The sequence below is a fragment of the Pteronotus mesoamericanus genome, unplaced genomic scaffold, assembly GCF_021234165.1.
Source record: "Pteronotus mesoamericanus isolate MK-2021 breed Mesoamerican mustached bat unplaced genomic scaffold, CSHL_Meso_final contig_20, whole genome shotgun sequence".
Lineage (NCBI taxonomy): Eukaryota > Metazoa > Chordata > Mammalia > Chiroptera > Mormoopidae > Pteronotus > Pteronotus mesoamericanus.
Window position 1 is genome coordinate 83645860 of NW_026555085.1, and position 20933 is coordinate 83666792.

Genomic DNA, 20933 nt, shown 5'->3' on the forward strand with positions numbered 1-20933 from the left:
ATTGGGTTATTTTCACATCACTGAGTTCTAAGAGTTCTCAAAATATTATAAATACACTTTAAAATCTTTACTTACTGTTACATTTTCTTAGCATTGTTTTGATTTTTCACAAAGTCCACTTTATCCCTTTTTTATTTTATGCTTCATGCTTTCATATCGAGAAATCTATTCATAACTCAAGGTTAGGAAGGTTTTATCCTGTTTCTTATATCAGTTACATAGTTTTAGCGCTCATGTTTAGGTCATTGATCCATTTCTATTTAATTTCTGAACGTGATTGGTGGTTACAATTTATAATATTGCTATATGGATATTTGATTGTTCCAGCACAATTTGTTGAAAATTATCCTTTTCCTCACGGACTCACCTCGGCAATTTGTCAAGGATCAACTGACCATGTGCACTGGGTATATTTCTAGACTCTCTGCTGCTCTATAGCTTTGTGATGAATGTGAATTAGACAGTAAAATTCCTTCAACTTTGTTCTTTTCTCTAATTGTTTTGGCATTCTAGGCCCATTATTTAACTTTCTGAATAAATTTTATAATTAGATTTTCAGTTCTTTTTCTTTTTCATCCTTACCCAAGGACATATTTTCTGATTCCACAACAGGGAAAGGGAATGAGAGAGCAGAGGAGAGAAACATCAATGCAAGAGACAAACATCGGTAAGCTGCCTCTTGTCTGCACCCTGGTGACCAACCTGCAAACTACTGCAGGTATGTGCCCTGGCCAGGAATCGAACCCACAACCTTTTGGAGTATAGGATGACACTCCAACCAACTGAACCACCAGGCCAGGGTTGTAATCGATACTTCCAGGGACGCTCAGTGAGTGCAGTAGGCATGCTGAGCTGTGTATCTGATGGGCGTTAGGTGGTTACAAGCACTGGCTCCATTGTCAGATACCTGGATTCAAGTGTCAGTTCCACCTGTCAGTAGATAAATCTCTGTGGACCTCCATTTCCTAATCTTTCAAATACCGGTAACCCACCCATAGGATTTCTGCCAAGATTAAAAAATATGAAAGTAAAACACTTAGTACAATGCCTAGAGCACAGGCAAGCCTTTCAAAAATGGTGGCTGTTATTACTCTGTGTGTGTGTGTGTGTGTGTGTGTGTGTGTGTACACACAAACAGGTATTATAGTCAGATTGTTGGTAGGCAATACAATATAGGCATACCTCGTTTTACTGTGCTTCACTTTATTGCACTTCACAGATGTTGTGTTTTTTACAAATTAAACCCTTCACCAGAAAAAATATACAATTCACTTTATGCAATGCTTGCCTCGGACCCACAGTATTTCCGAGGTATGCTTGTACAGCAATCCTGCAAGGAGATCTAGGCTGAAGTTTTGGGCATCATCTGTTATCTGTGATGGCTGCCAGGGGAAAAAAAAACAAACCCCAAACACAGATCTCTGGGAGCCCACAAAATAAAGTGAAAATACATCACAGAGGCAGGTGATAAACTGGGAGAAGGAACTAAAGGGAAAAGAGTTTTAAGGAGGAAGGGATCTACACTGTGTGATACCACGAACTGCTGCCAGTTTTGAGGGGAGTTCACTGGATCTGCAATCAGGAAGTCACATATGCAAAGCTGTTTGCGGAGACACGGAAACCTGGAAGCCACAGGTGGAGAAACAAATGAAAGCTGTGACCTACAGAAGAACCACACAGATAATTATTTCTGCAATTCTGCTTTCAGCTGTCTTCCCCTACCCCCAAAAGGCAGTGACCTGAGGCAGTAGCCCTGAGACAAAAAGGTAATGGAAGGATTCTGCCGGGTTTTTTTAGACAGTTTCCACACCTCCAGCACCCTAAGCTTACACTGTAACCAGAGTACATTTCTAAAATACAAATATGATGGTATCATTTCTTTGTCTGAAACTCTTCACTGGTTCCCAATCACCCAATGGAAAATATGAAGTCCTTATTATTCGGGGCCTAAAACTACTCATGAAAGGACCCCTTGCCTTTCTTCACCTCCCCTTCTCCAGCCACGCCACGCTTCTGCACACATTCTGTGCTCTAGCCATGGGAAACGACTTGCAGCCTTCGCATGTGCCAAACTCTTGCCTTTGTACCACTACACCTGGAAATGCCCTTCCTCCTCATACCTCTAACAAACGTCTAACACACTGTGATACCAAATGCAATTGGCATCGTCTACAGAGAACACTCTAACCCTGAGGGGTAGTTGAATATTTCTCTTTGCTCCCACAGTGCCCCTGATCCTCATACCTCCTCCTAGGCCAGCCCTGAATTTTCACCCTGGTACTACGTCCTGTGACCTTCCCCACAACAGCTAACTGAACTGCTAGCTTTTTGGAGGGCTAGGCCTATATTCTCTTCATCTTTGTATTCCCACTTTAAAAAGACAAGCAAGAATGGCGCTAGGGTCAAAATGAATAAGGTTTAAGCTCTTGTTCTGCCACTTACAGCATGAGACTTTGGCAAGCTACCTAATATAACTAAATCTTGTAGGGGATTTTTGGTTTTTGTTTTTTTACCTGAAAAATTAAAATGGTACCGTTTTTGTAAGGAGAAAATGAAACATTGAAAAAAAAAGTGATCAGCACAGTAGCTATTCAATAGTTACTTTATGTCCATTATTACAAAATTAAACTAATTATATGACAGATAAAATACATTAATTATGTTTTACATTATTTAGTTACTTTAATGCACAACTCATAAACCTAAATAAAATTACTTTATGTCCATTATAACAAGATTAAATTATGTGACGTACATTAATTATGCATTACATTATTTACTACTTAGTATCTTTAATGCACAATTGATAAACATTAGCACAGCAAATGCACTACATAATGATTTCTAAACGTCAATGTACACTACAGCAAATAAACTATAGAATATTTGATTAGTAACATCAATGGCAAAAATTAAAGTCAGACTTAAAAAGGGATTCCTGTACCTCACCTATTCCGTTTTTTTAAATCTCCTTCACAACCCCTTTGACAGGCGCTGTTAAGAAAGACTATAAAGGACAATTAACTGCATTATGTTTCATCTCATTTTACTTTTCTCTAACCACCTGATTATTGCCCAATATATGACTAAAGAGCAAGGGGGGGAAAAGCTGCGGGGTTTGGGTAACTCACACCTTAGCATGATTTTACAGCATGGGGGACAAGAGAAAGAAAAACCCTTTATACAAAATCGAATTAATAAACCGAAGATAGTCCACATACACAAGATTCTAAATATGGTTTTAATACATTACTGGTATTTGGATTTATTTCAAATAGGTTTTTAAAATTCCCCATAGTCCTAACAATACGCAATGTTTTCCTGAAAGCACAAGCAGTAACAGCAATGACTTATGCAACAGGTGAAAAACCTGTTAGCATCGATTCCTGAAAAAGAAATATATTTCAATCAGTAGATGCTTCACAGAAGAGATTCTTAGTCTTTTTTTCCCTGTATTTATACATACTGATAAGACCCTACTAATGCAATTCGACTTTTTCCGTATAAATGCAACGCATCGAACACCTTTTCTCTGATGCCATTAAGAAGGTATTCACAGGTTCACTATCGGCACCAGGTTGACATCCTAAAACGAAATTAACGTACTACGCTTGTGATTTTAAAAGCGTCTAACCCAGAATTCGGAGTAGGAAAAGCAAAGACTGCGTTCACTCCTTCGGGACCCCACGCTGAACACTACGGGGTACTCCCTCTCCGGGGAGCCCAACAAAGGGAAGGAAAAGTACGTAGATTTCCCAAAAACCACAGTCGGCGGCGGCTGTGCTCGCCCCGTCAGCCTGTGGGTGCTCACTGCCGCCCCTGAACCCCCAGACCCGAGCAGCCCCCACAACGCCACCCGCGGGCGGGCTGAGTGCGTGGGCCCGGCTCGGCACCAGCTCGCCTGCTGCGTACTCACGGGGAGGGGAGCGGAGGGACGCCGACAGTCCGTCCCACCCGAGCCGACGTCGGGACTGTGCGAAGCGGCTTCCCAAGCCAAGATGGGCGGGCTGGCAGTTTAGCTGCCAGCCAGCCAACGCAGCCGCCAGAAGTCCCGGTTCCCGCAGTCTGCTCCTTGCCGCACTGCGGCCAGCTCGCCGCCAGTGACGTCACACCCACCGACGCCGCCGTTCCCTTGACAACCGATGCGGCCCAGCTCGGACCGCATTCCCGCTCCGGCTCGCCTTACGGCCCCGCCCTCGCGCCGCCTACGCCCGGGGCCGAGGGCGCTGCAGTGCGGCGCCCGCGGAACCGACGCGCGCGCGCGCCCGCCCGCCGGCCTGCGGGTCCTCAGACTGCGGCCGGGTACGCGCTCCGGGGGCCGCGCGCAGCCCTGCTGGAGCCCGCAGGGTCCTGAAAGGGAGAAGGATGTGCTCCCCTTGGAGCGGGAAGGGACCCCGGAGTGCTCAGGTGCCCGTAGAGCCTGAACCCACCACGAAAAAACACGTCTGCACCTCAGAACTGTAGCAGGCTCTGGAAAAACGGGACGGGGCCAAGCGAGCCGGGAGCCTATGGTGGAACCCGCCGAAGATAAACGCGAATGAGGGAAAGAGACACGTCGCGCGCACAAAGGGAAACATCCGCTTAAACGTGCAGAATGGATAGTTGTACTACGAACCAAATCTTAAGGAAAAAATCTTCCACGAGTCGTTTGGCGCTAAATGAACTCGGTTTGTGTTTAAAGCAGAACAAGAAGAAAAACGTGTCTTTCTGCGCCCCATGCCCCTCCCACTTCGTGATTTCTGCCACAGGCGCCATCTTTAGTTGTGAGTCACCAGGGCTGGAAAAATACCAGACAAATCACTCTTCCGCTCCTCAGTTTTCTGCTGTCATAGTCATGCACTGTAACCTGTTGCTTGGTCTGTACAGGAGACATCATGCATTTTTTCCTTGGAGGCCAGCTTTTCCATTCTCACTGACATCACCATGCCTCAGGAAGCATCTCATTTCTCCAAATCCTCTGAGAAGGCAGAAATATTACAAATCCAATGCGTCTCAAAGTGAACTGTATACTTTTCCATTGTAAACCTTTCTGGGTTTTTAACTTGGTCCAAGCTGCCACTATCTTCCCAGCCTTGTAGTTAAGATACCTATAAAGCACCCTCCTTCCCTCTTACCCCAAAATAATTTCCAGTCCACCTTTATAAAAATCCCAGTGAATAGCTTATCCATCTTTTCTTATTTTCCTTTTATTTTCGATTATTTTTAATGATTACTGTTCGAGTGACGCACGGGGATCCTGGATCTGAAGGTCACCATCCAGGGCCAGCTGAGGTGGGAGCATCGACTCTGATCCCGCAGAGCCCGTGCAGGGGTTATGACGGATGGGGAAAACAAAGTGAGTCATCACAGAAAAACTTCTCTGTTTGCCAGGACAGGGGAAAGGGCTCTTCGGCCTAGTGGAGAAGGCCAGCCCAAGCCTCATTTCCAAAGGCTTTTATTGAAAAAGTTATCAATGGGGCTGGGTACTAGGGATCTACAGGTGATCTCATTACATTCGTATGTTAATGTTCACAGAGAGCAGATGATGTTTAGGAAAACAAATGGCAGGAAGACACGGATTTACATGGGTCCATTTTCATGGGTCTGAGACGGGATGAGTAAACATGAGGGTGTAAACAAAAGGGCGCCGAAGGGTATAGGGTCAGGGTCTGTGAAGAGTGTAAGTTTCCTTCCCAGCAAGAGCCGGCTATCATAGGTTTTGAAGCAGAAACAAAGCATGCATTAAAGAATTTACTTCTAGGCCGATTTCCCCAGGGAACCGCCGGATCTAGTTTTTAGGATTGACTCTTGTATTATTTCAAGGCTGAGCCAGATACGGGGAAGGGCACGGCAACCAGGAAATAAGGAGATTTCTTTCAGATAGAATGGGGACCCTGGCCGTTTGCAAGCCAAGCCGCAGGTTGCATGTCTTCTTGCCTTTTATCCATGTTCCATAATTTTTTTCCCTGATGCCGACGTGGCTGTGCCAGTCCCAGGTTGTCCCTTCCATTGAGGGTCTTACCCGTCATTGACACAAGCCATAGCCCAGGGCCAAGCAGGGTGATGTGAGGGAGGCAGGGGCCGTGCCTGTGCCAGGGGGACAGGTTTTCTCTCCTCAGTGGCCTGTTCTCCCAAGGCTGCCTTGATTATTTCCAGCCTTGGGGCCCTCTCATCTATCGGCTGGGCTACAATTCCTGAAACCAGAAGTGCGTTTCCCACAGATTATGCTATTACACTGGTCCCAATATATCGCCCTGTGCCCTCCTACAGAGGACCACCAATCCCTCAGGCAATCTCTCCACCATAGTTCATGTCCATGGGTCATGCGTGTAAGTTCTTTGGCTACTCCATTTCCTATACAGTACTTTACATCCCCATGGCTGTTCTGTAACTACCTATTTTTAGCTTTTAGTCTCCTCACCTCTTTAACCATTGCCCCACACCTCCCCTTCCATCTGGCAACCATCGAAATGCCTTTGTATCCATGGTTCCGTCTCTGTTGTTCTTGTTTACTTGGTTTTTCAGACTCAGTTGTTGACAGATATGTATTTATTGCCATTTGTTTGTTCATTGTTTTGATCTTTCACTTAAATAACTCCCTTTTACGCTCCATATAATAAGGGGGTGGTGATGATGAGCTCCTTTAGTTTTTTTCTCTCTGGCAAACTGTTTATATGCCCTTTGAATCTAAATGATGGCTTTGCTGGGTAGAGCAGTCTGCGCTGTAGGTCCCTGCTTTTCATGCCTTTGGCTATTTCTTGGCAATCCCTTCGAGCCTGCAAAGTTTCTTTTGAAAAATCAGCTGACAGTCATACGGGAACTTCTCTGCAGGTAACTAACTGCTTTCGTCTTGCTGCTTTTAAGATACTCTTTTCGTTTTTGACCTTTGGCATTTTGATTATGATATGTCTTGGAGTAGGCCTCTTTGCATCCACCTTGTTTGGAACTCTCTGTGGTTTCTGGACTTGCATGCCTATTTCCTTCACCCAATTAGGGACGTTTTCTTTCATTATTTTTTTCAAATAGATTTTCAATTCTGTGCTCTTTCTCTTCTCCTTCTGGCGCCCCTGTGATGTGAATGCTGGATTGCTTGAAGTTGTCCCAGAAGCTGCTTACGCTATCATCGTTTTTTAAATTTTCTTCCTTTTTTGTATTCTTTTTTCTTCTCGTTGTTCTGATTGGTTGTTCTTTGGTTCTTTATGTTCGAAATCGTTGATTTGATTCTCGGTCTCATCCACTATACTGTTGTTTTCTTTCCCTGTAAATTGTTCTTGATTGCAATTAATGAATCCTTTGCTTCTGACTGGATCTTTTTTGTGCTTTGAGGTCCTCTCTAAGTTCCTGAGCACCCTTAAACCAACGTTTCGAACTGTGCATCTGATAGATTGTTTATCTTGATTTTGTTCTTCTAGAGTGTTGATCTGTTCTTTCTTTTGGGCCATGTTTCTCTGTCTTCTCGTTTTGGCAGCCTCCCTGTGTTTGTTTCCTTGTATTAAGTAGATGTGTTATGGCTCCCTGTCCTGGTAGCGTGGTCTAATGGGACTGGGGTCCTTAGGGCCCAGTGGCACAGCCTCCCCTATCACCCAAGCTGGGTACTTGAGGTACGCTCTCCATGTCGGCTGAGTACACCCTCCTCCCGTCGTTGAGCTTTGATCGCTGTTGGCAGGTCAGGATGTACCCGACCCGGCATCTGCAAGGCCACGCCACGACCACTGACCACCCACCCCTGCCCTGCATAGAGCATCAGCTGTATAGGGGGAGGGTGGTGGTGCTCTGACATGGTCTGTAGCTGGCCACTGGGTGTGCAGGCTCTGGGATTTCCTGGGTGGTGCAGACCAAGGTCCGCCCCTGCCTGTTTTCTACCCAGGGCAGCCTGCCTGAGCTGTAAAGCTATCCGAGATGTCTGCTATTTGTGCTGGGCTTGGAGAGTCCCAGCCAAAGCTAATCTGCGCATCTAGGCTGGCTGCTGCTAGGGCCAGGCCTAGGGCTACTTAGCAAGACGTACTGAAGCACTTGCCAAGAGCACTCCTTCATATGGAAAAGTCATGTCATGGTTTACAGTTTGGCTGGGCCCATTAGAAGGGCGGACTGAGTCTCTGGGGACCTGAGGGCAGGGCAAACAATGTTAGCCAGGCTGATGGAGTCTCAGACAGGCAACTGCCTGCCTGCTCTGTGGCTCCTTGGGGGAACGGCTGAGAAAAGGAGCTATGGCCACTGCCTGCCCTTCTGTCTAGGACAAAGTCGTCCCCCAGCTCTCACCCTGATGCAGGACACTTCAGTTCCTCTCCGCGTGCCACTGCTACCCTTCAAGTTGCTACCCCAGTGCTGCAGCTCAGAGGGAGTGAGTCTGAGTGAGTCCTAATGTGCGTTTTCAAGGCGAACTGCTTGGGACCTTAGCATTTTCATCCACCATATCAATCTCCACTGGTTTCTGCAGCCAGAAGTCATGGAGACTTACCTCGTTGGCACTAGAGCCCTGGGCTTGGGAGCCTGGTAAGGGGCTGGGACTCCTCAGTCCTGAGATATCCCTCTCGAATTTGTGTCCACCACATGTGGATGTGGGTCCAGCCCATTCCATATCTCCTTATCTCTGCCTCTCCTGCCAGTCTGGATGGATGTGGTTATTAATTCCATAGTTGTCAGACTTCCATTCAACTTGGTTTTTGATGGTTCTGTGTGAGAGTCGCTCTATATTTTGGTTGCAATTTTGATGTGGTTGTGCGAGGACAGAAGCCGTGTTTACCTATGACCCCTTCTTGACCGGAAGTAGCTTATCTTTCTTAATATTCACTGCCTAATGCCAGCCTTCATGGCTCTTCACAGGGATGATTTAAGAGGTCGCCTTTAGCAGCCCCTGACTCAAGTTTCGACCTCTGAATTCCATTCTCCACATCGCTAACTAGAATGGCCTCACTAAAAATGTAAATCTAATAGTGCCAGTCTCCTGAAAATTCTTCCAAGATAGCCTATAGAAGAAAAGTCTATTTGTTTTGCCTAGGATACAAGACACTCCATCTCTCTGACTAGTTTCATTTTTTCATTGCCTCATTTCAATTTTATGCGTCAGCAATATTGAAATAGGTGCACCGCAACAATCTGTATCTTTTCATTCCCTAGTTCTTGCTCACATTCTTCCTTTTCCCTGAAAATTCCTGCTTGTAAACTAATTCTGCATGTCTTGGCCCCAATGCCCATCCTTTGAATCTTAACTTGTTTGATTAATTCCTGTAAACGCTCTTGCTATATATATCCTGTTCTGCTTGGGACACTCATTCTGTAAAATATTTTACTTTGCATCGTACTTTAATTTCTCTACCCTCAGCATCAACCATAGTGTCTCTCAAATAGCACTTGATGAATATTTGGGACTGAGTAATGATGACATATATAGGGGTGGGCAAATGTAGGTTTATCGTTGTGAGTACATGAAATAGTTTATTCTCTTACTGTTATGTATTAACTATTGTGTTATTTATTGTATTACAACTATAAACCTACATTTGCCCATCCCTGTATCGAGCTCCTTCTAGGGGTATGCGTTATAGGTGTTTAACACACTCTTCATTTGTCCTTACATCTGTGACATAAGTACCTACTTTCACAAAGGGAGATTATAACTCTGGCTGCACATTCTGAGGTGTTATTTTCATAACCCATTCCCCAGTTTATGAGACTGGCTGAGGTGTACACTTGTTATCACCTCGTGCCTGGGTCTTTGCAATACTTTGCAGAGGTGAAGTTGGGGTGGAGGTGGCAGGGAATGTTTCACAGCAGGAGTGACACTGGAAAATAAATAGAGCAGCCCAGGTTGGGAAGGGCTTTTGGGTAGAAATAGGTGAGGTTCAGCGGTGACTAAAGGAAAGCTTGACATAATCCGAGAATTGAAGTAAATTCAGCGGACGGAAAGTCAAGAATGAGACTGAGGCTTTGGGATGAAGTAAGGCAAGAGAGATACGCAAGGTATAAAGAGACCTAGAAAGTAGTATTGGGTCAAGGAAGCACCATTAAAGGGTTTTAATAATGGATTAAAATGGTCAAATTCTCATTTCAGAGAGAAACTGGCTGCAGTGTGGAAAATGGATGGGAAGAGAACAAATCTAGATACAGGGATATGAGGTACGATGATGTTATTTTAAGTCATCTGAGAGAAATCCAAGATCAAGGTGTTGGTAGGGTGGGTTTCTTCTGAGGCGTCTCTCCATGGCTCCTAGATGGCTGCCCTTTCCCTCTGTCTTCACGTAGTCTTCCCTCAGTCCTTGTCTGTGTCCTCATCTCCTCTTAGAAAGAGAACAGTTTTATTGGATTAGGGCCTACCCTAATGACCTAATTTTAACTTAATTGCATCCTTAAAGTCACTCTCTCCAAATGCAGTTACATTCTGAAGTACTGGGGCTTAGGATTTCAACATACGAGTTTGGGGGGAACAAGAACTCAGCCCATAATGCTGCTGAAGTAGGATGCTGAAGGCAAAACAGATTCTGTAACAAGTGGCTCTTGTTTTGATCCTCATTCAGCACAAACCAATGATAGGAAGACATGCTGTAGGCAGACAGATATTTCGACGTGGGCTATGTATTCGATAGTAAGAAATCTTTGTTAATCTCTTAATAAATGAAATAATGGTGTTGTGGTTATGTAAGAATACGACTTTCTGAAGTCACAGAATAGATTGGCAGGATGTCTGACGTTGGCTTTAAAATATTCCTCTCCCCCGCACACACATGCACACACACACGCACGCACGCACGCACTCATACACACAACCATATTATAGAAAGATGATGCACGTATATCTAAAATTTGGTGGTTGTTGAAGCTGGTTGGTTGGTAGATACCTGGTACTTTATTATATTTTTTTCTTTGAGTGTTTTGAAATTTTCATAATGAACAGGAATAATAGAAGTAGGAAAACTCATAGTTTGAACGCTATAGCACCAGGAAAAGGGAAAAAGTACTCAGTGACACCGCCCAAAGAGACTCTCAGCTGGTTTTTGCGGTAAACTTTTCAGTCTGTTTTCTACGCCTATTCTGAGATTAGTCACACCATATGTAAGATGTGCATTTCTGCTTTCTTGAATTAACGTTATATTATAATTTTATTTCCATGCTATTATGTATGCCATATAAACTTCATTAAAAATTCAGACTTTGCTAATAATGTTCATAGGTGCTCCTGGTAAATTTAAACAATCATCCAGATGTAGTAATGCAGAAAGTGAAAGCCTACCATATGTTAATCAATGATAAGGGTATACTTTACATTCTTCCAGATTTCTTGTATGTACATGTTCTAAACATACTAAATTTAAAGACAATTTCATGCACAGTTTTTGTGCCACCACCTTTTATTGTCTCTGTCAAGTGTTATTATCCTAGAAGGCTTTTTATGTCAGTAATTATCTGCCCTGTTTTAATGGCTTCATACTATAGCATTGCTATTCCGGAGTTTATCAGTTATAGTGAAAAGGCCAAAAGGTGATGTGGTCGGATCTTTTAAAATTAAGAGAGCTTTCATATTCGTCTCTCATATTATTGTTAACTTTATTCCTCAGCACTTTATATAATTTTGGTGCTATTTGGAATGCAGTGACTTCTCTTATTATTGTATAATATCAAACTGGTGACTGCACATTTTCCTGCCTTTCCTCCTTCTAGGTCTCCTTTGCTAGTTTTTCCGAATCTCCTTGACCTCTGGATATTGGAGTATCCCAGAGCTAACTCTTGGACCCCATCTCCGTCCACACTTACTTGGGTGGTGATCTCTTCCAGGCTCTACATTCCATTGTCCTACAGACTACTCCCAAAGTGGGTCCCGTCCCCCATTCTCCTCTCCTGAACTTCAGGCTCAACTTCAACTGCACATCTCATAATGCATCTCAAACGTAGCTTTTGCGACACTGAACTCCTACTCTTGGCTTCCTGAGACAAACCCCACTTGAAGCTTTATCTCACATAGTGACAATTCCATGTTTCCAGTTACTCAAGTCGGGTATCAAAGACTTGGAATAATATTTACCTTTTCCCTTTCCTAAGGCCCGTGTGCAATCTACCAGGTTAGTCTAGATTTGAACCCAAATCCCATGCAAGAGAGGCTATGTTTATAATTTGGAGGGGAGGTTTTATTTATTTATTTTTTCCTCTACCCAAACTTTAGCCCGAACATTCAAGCCTCCTTGCATCTTTTCATTGGTCTAGTCTTTGGAAGTTTCCAGCTCTGTGTGAACCTCTCAGTTCCTACACTGAAGAAGGGCCTTATAACTGTTTTGAGAGGCACTGCATTCTAGGACTACAGTTAGGGTGTCAGCAAATGCCCCCAGGGGTAGGAATGCCTTCAGTGCCTGCTCACCTCCCTTGCTTAAGTTCTCCCTTGCCTTTGGGTTCCTGGAAAAAAATTTTTTTCATTTCAGCTAGCTCTACAATGCAATTTACTCAGCATTTCTCACTGGTTTTCTGAAAAAAGTTATTGTCTACACAGGATCTCTCTGACATACTGCATGAAAAGGAATTGCATTTCTTTCGATACTTAATATATGTTGCAGGGAGTTCTAGGAGTTAGTAATAATTGCCTCCTCATTCAAATTTAGTAGATGACTTACTGAAATACTTGAGCCTTCCTTACAAACTTTCTGTGGATGACACGCTACGGTAACTCAAACCTACAGATAGGCATTAGGTCAGAACTCATTGAGCCTCCCACAGTGTATAAAGCTAGTTAGAGATTTGTTGTCTACATGATACTGTTTTATTAGGGAAATGTTTTGGTTTAGTTCTCTGAAAGCCCCATAAAAAACAGCAACTGTTGCAGAGACTAAGGAAAGAATTAAAAAAAAAAAATCATGTCAACTATGCTCATTCTAGATGTCTTAAGCAATGAGCACTAGATGGCAGCAAATCAATATAGTATATCATTACCGGTGCCTAAAAGACACAGTTAAAAGTATGCAAGGCCTTTTTACTCTCCCATTGCTATGCAAACAATTACCAACGCTTAATTACTGGTTTGAATTTATATTAGTTCATGAGAGACATTAAACCCCAAGGCTGAAAAACTCAAGTTTCTAGGTTAGTCAATATAGTGCACAGCGCCTGTACCTCCGGTCTGTAGAACACTCACAAGAGGCTGGAGCCCTTTCCTAGCACTCAAAATCCCACTTCTTCTCAGTACTTCTTGTGAATCGCCTGTCATCGGTGACAAGAGGCCCTATGACTGAACAGAAGGCACGTTTCGGGTACTCATTCCCTTTCCTCCGTTCAAGGCCGTTTGTGGCCGCTAATGCTTAAATACTTTTTGGATTTTTCAAACGGTATGTGTTTGCTAGATTGAGAATCAGCTGCGTCTCTCTTATGAAGTGTGAGAACAGGGGCTTCCCCAACCCTGCTGTGAGTAACTACCAGGCCTGCTTCTCTGAGGGTCAAAGGTTAGATTTCTCTACCACAAGTGAGAAGGGACTTCTTTTCACCTATAAGATTATCTTTATATAATTACTATTTAAAAATGAAAATCCTTGACTTTGTGTATAATTTAGCTTTGCGATTTGGTTTTTCCTCTCCTAACCTGATACATTTAAAATCGTGTCTTTTAAAATGTTTAGACTAAATTATTATTAAAGTAAGGCATTAATAGTGCAGAAAGACTTGTAAGGGAAAATGACCAATCCATGGTTCACCTGTCTTTCCCAAAGTGCAACTCCTGAGAGTAATCTCCTTTAAACTATTTCTGCTTTTTTTGCTCTTCAGGTGATTACCACTGTTAAAGAGAAAATCAGAGGCCCAAAAGGATGTCACTTGTGCCAAAGCCCTTGACACCAAATCTAGACTTAATATCTGACCTAACTGCTATTTTGAACTTTCTGAGAAATACAGTCTTAACCAAGCATTCTGGAGCTTTCTGGTCAAGCACCAGTAAGGTAATTAGTCACTTGGGCTGTTTCCATCCCTCACTGAAAGAGGCAATCTGCGTGATAACCACCTTACCCCGCTTCCCTGCCCCCCGAAGAAAGAGATGACGTCCTGGGCTAAAAAGCATCCGTTCTGTTCTTTTATTAATAGCTCCCTTGCCCCACCCATTCTTCCTATAAACACATCCCATTTTGTACAGCGCCCCAGAGTGCCCTTCCACTTGCTTGATGGGACAACACGCAGTCCGTGAATCGCCTAGTAAAGTCAATTAGATCTCCGAATTTACTCGGTTGAACTTTAACTCCTGTCTGCCTCTTATCACTATTTCTTAATCACCACTAAAATAGTGCCTTAGTTTACTGCTGAGAGAGATCATCGAACTCATTTGCTTCACCTTCTTCCTTCCTTACCCATGTCTTCCCAATAAAGCCCTATAAGGAGGCAATAGAGTATTGCAAATAAGAGCACCCTCTCTGGAATCCCACTTGTGCATTTACTAGCTGTGTGACCTTAGAAGACCAGTTGCAGAATCTGTCTGAGCCTTTTTCATAACCTGTAAAGTGGGAATAGTAATAGTCCATTCCTTAGAGGGTAGTTATGAGAATAAGTGGGTCAATATATTTAAAGCACTAAAGGACTATTACCTTTGCTGTAACTAATTCCTCTTTTGCTTATGGGTATGAGTTTAAATAATACACCCGCCCCTCTGTTTCTGATCAACTATATGCAGCATCTTTTGTCACCCCGCTTTTTAAGATGAAGGTACTGGCACCGTACTCTTCCCTTTCTCACTCCCGCCTTTCCACACCTCAATCCCACCCCCCATATTTTCCACCCCTAACTGGTGATTCCGTTTTCTGAGGGATTTTCTCCACTTTCTCTTTTAACAAGCCATTGAAAATTTTCCTTGGCAATCTGAGAGTTTTACTTGATGTCTAGTGTTTATTTGTATAGGATTTTACAGATTCAAAATTTTATGAGACTATTGGGTCATTCAGGGTCTCTCTGCTCAAGAACAAAATTTACCGCACCAGTGATGTGAATAGAGAAAATACTTGTGAACTAACTGAGAGACGGATTAGCTACTACAACAGCTAAAAGAGAATTCTAAGATATTACAGAGGTAGTGCCTGTGGAGCTGAGGAAAACATGAACAGGAAGGGAACTCTGAGCCTCCCAAGGTGGGGGTGCCCCAGACAGGCATTCAAGAGCTGAGGAGTGGGCGTGGTTGCCTCCTTCTACCTACTCCCACCCCATTTCCCTCTGGCTATCTCTATGAGAGACCCCGAATAGCCTCTGCAATCTTGAGAAAGGAGAACAAAGTTGGATAAATCATATATCTGATGTTTATTTTTATAGGATTTTACAGATTGAAAAAAGATTTTAATATGTAGTTTTTAGAGAGGGGAAGAGAGGGAGAAAGAAAAGGAAATATCAATGTGTGGTTGACTGGCGTGCACCCTCCGCGGGACTTGGTCCACAACCCAGGCATTTGCCCCGACTACGAACCAAATGGTGACTGACCCTTTAGCTCTCAGGCCAGCGCTTAATCCACTGAGCCACACCAGCCAGGGCAGATTCAAATTTTTATTGACTATTCTTTTACGCAGCCTCTGGTCAAGAACAAAAATTACCACACCAGTAATTTGAATATCATAATTGTGAACTAAGTGAAATATGTATTAGCTACTAAAACGGGTCCTCTCAGAACTGTCATGGTGATAGGTCAGTATTGGTGTTGAATCTGGTTGGGACTGGTTTTGTTTGTCCCAAATACAGGAAATTAGTGAGGGGGAAGTGGGGGAACAGGTGGTCAGTGAAGGTCGTGTCTGCGATATTCCAGCCAGGATGGAAAAGGGAAGGGGTGGAGCTTGAGGTCTCGGTTCTCTCCGTTAACTTCTGTGCCTCAACTCGACCATGATAGCCAGTAAGTCACATTCCAGAACCTGGATTCTTAATCAGACCAGTGTCAGTGCCCCACAAATCGTTTTATAAATGCTATCGGTTATATGTGATTTGGTGTCCATGTTATCTGCAACATATCCACTCCATGCTCTTCTTATCCACTCATCATGTCTTATGTGGATGGTGCAGAAGCCCCTAGGGGCAGAAAGTCTCAATCTTCTTGAATTTATCCTCACAATTTTCCAAGGCGTTGTAGCACGTTCTTCTTGTGCTCGGAATGTTTCAATTGCTTGCCTCAACGTCCTGATACACGTGGCCTGAAATGAGCCTTCCTAGCACCATCATTCTTTCACCACCTTCCCAGACATACTACACGTTATATAGTTCCTGGAATATGTCATATGTCAATAGCCCATGTTTAAAGAGGGGGGCAAACCACATGCTCTCATAATTTTGCATATCATGTTGTCTGGCTGGAATGCTATTACCTACCGTGTCCTCCTGACAAAATCCTGTTTCTTGTTCGAGTCTCCCCGCAAATGCCACCTCTCTCTGGACATGGTCTCTCATTCCCCAGGACGGACAGGAACACGTACGCTATGCTCAATACCTTTGAACATTCATACCACAGTGCATTCATATAAATACTAAATTCCAGTGTTTCTATACCCCAACTCTATGATAAGTACTATCTGAGTCCTGGCTGCCGTAACAACAACAACAACAACAACAGAGACTGAGTGGTTTATAAACAACATACATTTATTTTTCATAGTCCGGAGACTGCAATTTCAAGATCAAGGCCCTGGCAGACTTGGTATCTGGTGAGGTCCTGCTTCCTGGATGCAGGCTGCCATCTTCTTGCTGTGTTCACACAGGGCAGAGCAGGCTAAGAAGGGTCCCTGGGCCTCTCTTATCAGGATGATAACACAATTTAACCACCACACGTTCACCCCATGTTAACTTTACACCCATATGTATCTCCTTAAACCACACTTCATCTCCACGTGAAGGCCAAAACAAGGCCATAATTTCACTCAGGATGAAACAGCTATCCTTTGGACATGTCCGTCTACTTACGGGTCTAGAGCAAAGAGGCATGGTCGTGGCTGCTCCTGAGTAAAACAAACAATGTCTTGCAAGGTAACTGCCTCAGGGGAGGCCCTTACGGTTTCCCGGGGCCAGACAGGGTTAATGCCCTCAGACAGAGGTGGAGAGGCCTCAGCCATGGGGGTTAGAAAGGCTGCTTCCACCGGCAAAGACGACTTATCAGAATCGAGGGGCTCGGTGTCCCCAGCATCCTTAGAGCCTTCCCACGCATTCCATTCCAACTCTCAAGAGCCCAGCCCTTCCCTATCAATGCCCTCACTTGACAGACCCCCTGCAAGGCTGACAGTTCAACTTGCATTATAATTCGGCCAGTGGCGGAATGAGGTTCTGGTTTGACTTTCAGCAATTTTAGCGCCGTGGCTTCAGGAGAAGAGAGTCTCCCTCACGGCGCACACAGAAGCTTTCAGGTCAGTTTTGTGACACTTAGCATTTGCTTCATACAGTCTTTAATTTGACCGATGCTTGTTGAATGCTATGTGCCAGCTAGGCACACGATACACTCTAGTGAACAAAAAGACAAAGGTCCTTTTTGTGGAGCTGACATTGTAGTGTATAAGCCAATGGTCAATTTCAATATAGTCTTGGGTTTACTTAAGTTTATTTCAAAGTAAAAAATGAATGCCTCAAACTGACAGTTCTTGCACAGCCATGCCCAGCTAAGCAGTTACTACGTAACATCAACCTACAGACACACCACCGTCAAGTTGTCACTCAGGAGACTCAAGTTGGGCAGGATGTCAGGAGTTCCATTCCAGTCTTTCAACAGTGTCTGCAATTCATCCATTGCCCTAAGGCTGCTGTTGAGTGAGCCTGTGTAAACATCTATGTGGCCACCGACATCAAACTCCTTGGTCCCAACCCCAACCCTACGAGGTACCTAGACTCTTGTCTCTGTTGTGTGCTTGCACTTCATTGTCTGCCGTTACTCGGGTCCAGCCCTGAGCCGCAGCTGAACTGCCTAGGCCTTGGCAGCTCACCAGTCTTGCCAGCCCCTGCGCTCTGGGGGATCTGGGTCCTGCCCCAGTGTCTCCCTCTGCAGCCCTCTCACAACCCAGACAACCCCTCCCCCTCCAAACGTAAAACGGTCATGCCTGGGATAATGACATTTCTCACATAACCAAGTTCTGGTGCTATGCCTCCCTCCCCTGCATATCTGAGGTGATGACTAGCAACAGTAAGCGGAAATGGACCCAAGCTTGGCGTGCCCCCTGAGAAGCTGAAGTAGGGTGCAGCTCTAGCCGTCAGGCTGGCCCTGCCCCTGCCCGGCTTGGCTTCTCTTCCTGCAGGTCCCAGGCTGGGGTTTTCTTCTGGGTGGCTGCCAAGGTTAATCACATCATGACACAAAGGAGTAAGGACCCTCAGCACTCTGTAGAGTCTGCTCTTCTAAACAGTTTTTTAGGTTTTAGTCCATCTTAGTTATCCTTACAGGTAACATTTTTCTCCTTTCTGTAGCACATTAGGCCCCCTGCAAAAGAGTCATTTTCAAAAATTGTCTAAGATGCAGATACTGCACCAAATATTTACAGTTTTTTGCAAGCAATATGGTCCTAATCCAACATATTGTGCAGAATACAGATCAGTCTTTCTTCTAACTTCAACAGTGATAAATATTTATTAAGCCTCCACTGTGTTCATGGCACCATACCAGGTGCTGCTATAACCCTTTTTCCTTCCCAGGAAAAATAAATTCAAATATGCAATAAGAGGTCCAAATTCATAGAACTGGATGGACTTTGCTTCTTAAAAATTCAACATGCTATGGTTGTGTGCTTAAACCTGATTCAAACAGGATGATGAAATAAAACGTTATTATTGTTGGGGGCATTATACCATGTGAACAAAGAGCCACAGTAAAAGCTGCCTCCAAAAGCCATAGCATTGTGAAGACTGCAATTAAGATACTCATTCCTCAGCTATTCTGTGACACAGTCAATTCAGAGTCTCTTACCATTACTCTTGAAGACAGTTAAAGATGTCTTAGTTTTCCTACTCTTCTCCTATATGTGAACCTTATTTGCAATACAAATCTCATGCTATTTAACTTTTTTTTGATATGCCATTTCCAACAAATGATATCTGGAATAAATAAGCTTTGACTTTTCAGATTAAAAACGTTGTTCCAGAGTTTTAGCAGTTGTAACACATACTTATGTTTTCTTATACCCTTACCGTAATGAAGATCAATGTGGAGACAAAATTTCTGTGTGCGCACAGGATAAAAACCAGGCCCATTGTGTCGCTATCACCTTTTTTCAGAAGGCAACGAATGTCGAGTTTTAACTAAATGCTTGAAAAATTAGAACATTTGGTTTTCTGTTTTACAAATATTTGTTAGTGGAAACAGAGTAAGATGTGAGGTGTACCAGATAAGTCTTTTTAATGATTTCACGTTTCTGTTTAATAATATTTGAAGTAGAAATATCAACATTGATTTTATACTTCAAATGTTATCTGTGAACAGGAGGAAACCACATGACCGTAAGTGTACAGAAAAACTGTTGTTCAAGTAGTAATAAATTACCCAAGTTTTAGATAGTTCTGACACCATTCTAATGTATTTCTTCCAATATTTTGCACTGAAACTTTCTGACCCAGACGTACATGCTTAAAGGCAGTATTTTACATAGTTACTTTGTGGAGGAAGGCATTTGGTCTTAAATAGTGCCAGAAGCAAGTAAATGGTAAATAATTTTACACAATAGAAATTTCTGTGGATTGTAGAGCTCAACCCTCATGGTTGAAGAGAAATTGCATTTATTGACATTAATAATTCTCTGTCTTTATTAAAAGCCCTTACCTAACCTATAATTTGGTGAATGAGAAGTTAGTTGAGAGAGTTGCTCATTCCCATATAATCACTTTTTATTGAACGTTCTCAATTTATAAATAACAATTTACTTTTTTGTTGAGTTATGTAGCATGAAGTCCAGAAGCAGATTGTTCTTTGCCAATAAAACTCGTTAAATAAGAATGGGTTATAATATCATAGGGCATACGGGCAATGTTTTTTAACATCATGTAAAACAAAATTTATAGCATTGAATTAGATAAAAGAATCCTTCAGTAGGAACTGTAAGACTAACAACTGGCATCTAGTGAATCTTTGCTATATGTTATACACTATATACTATATTTAATTTAATTCTCACAAGAGCCCTATAAAGTATGTGCTATTAGTATCTTTATGTTGCTAAAGTTGATGCTGAAGGCAAAGTAGTATGCCTAAGGACAACAGCAACCAGGCAGGGAATTGGGGATCTGATGTAGGTAATGACTCAACTTCCTCTGCTTCCACAGCATTTTGCTTGTGTCTCTCTCACACAAGTACACCTTACTTTCCTTGTTAACTCATTGAAGGGAACGACCATCTCTTGTGAAACCTTTATGTTCATCAACTGCCTTGGGCACAGCAGAGGTCTGTAAATGTTTGGTGAAAGGAATGCCAATAAAAATGTAGAGATACTGTTGTCATAGATCGTAATGGCAACTTTTTACTTTTTGAGGGTACATAGGATCACCAATGTGATTGATTCACTGCAGTGTTGTCCAATATACTTTACAGGTCCAAAATGTTAGACTGATTCTCTTATTCCTGATTTGGTCACATAAAGTCATTGGCTTTCTTTTACTGTTAGTTATTTGACGTAAGTAAAATGGCCCATACATTTCTGGATATAGATTTGCTGCCAAAAGGTAGAAACATTCACTCAAGAAATAGCTACTAAGCATCTACTTCATGCCAAACCCTATTGCAGCAGCTGGAAATACAGTGGTGAACAAGCAAGACAAGGTCTCTGTTCTTACGAAGCTTAAATTCTAGTAACTGGGGATGGGCATGGGAGTGGGGGTGAAGCAGGAAACAGAGCAGTTGATACCAGTCTACCATAACTACGTCTGTGATGCTTCTACTTTACTATTTAGTAGGGACGTATATGTATTAAACATCTGCTTCATGCTGGCAGCCTTTGACTCTCAAAACTTTAACCTAAGTGAAACATGGTAAACAGAGCATGCTAAGTTTACACAGAAAAGCAACAGCA

At 43.1% G+C, this 20933-nt stretch overlaps 1 long non-coding RNA gene across 2 annotated transcripts; it reads right to left on the reverse strand.

Moving 5' to 3' along the window:
- Nucleotides 1–1175: 1175 nt before the first annotated feature.
- On the reverse strand, nt 1176–4232 carry LOC129067795 (uncharacterized). Of its 2 annotated transcripts, none has more exons than XR_008528779.1 (3): nt 3917–4232; nt 2950–2994; nt 1176–1622 (listed from the first exon to the last, which is right to left on the reverse strand). It is a non-coding gene; the product is annotated as an uncharacterized LOC129067795 (long non-coding RNA). The 2 variants fall into 2 exon arrangements; XR_008528778.1 differs by having other exon boundaries at nt 1176–1661.
- Between the last annotated feature and the right edge of the window lie 16701 nt (nt 4233–20933).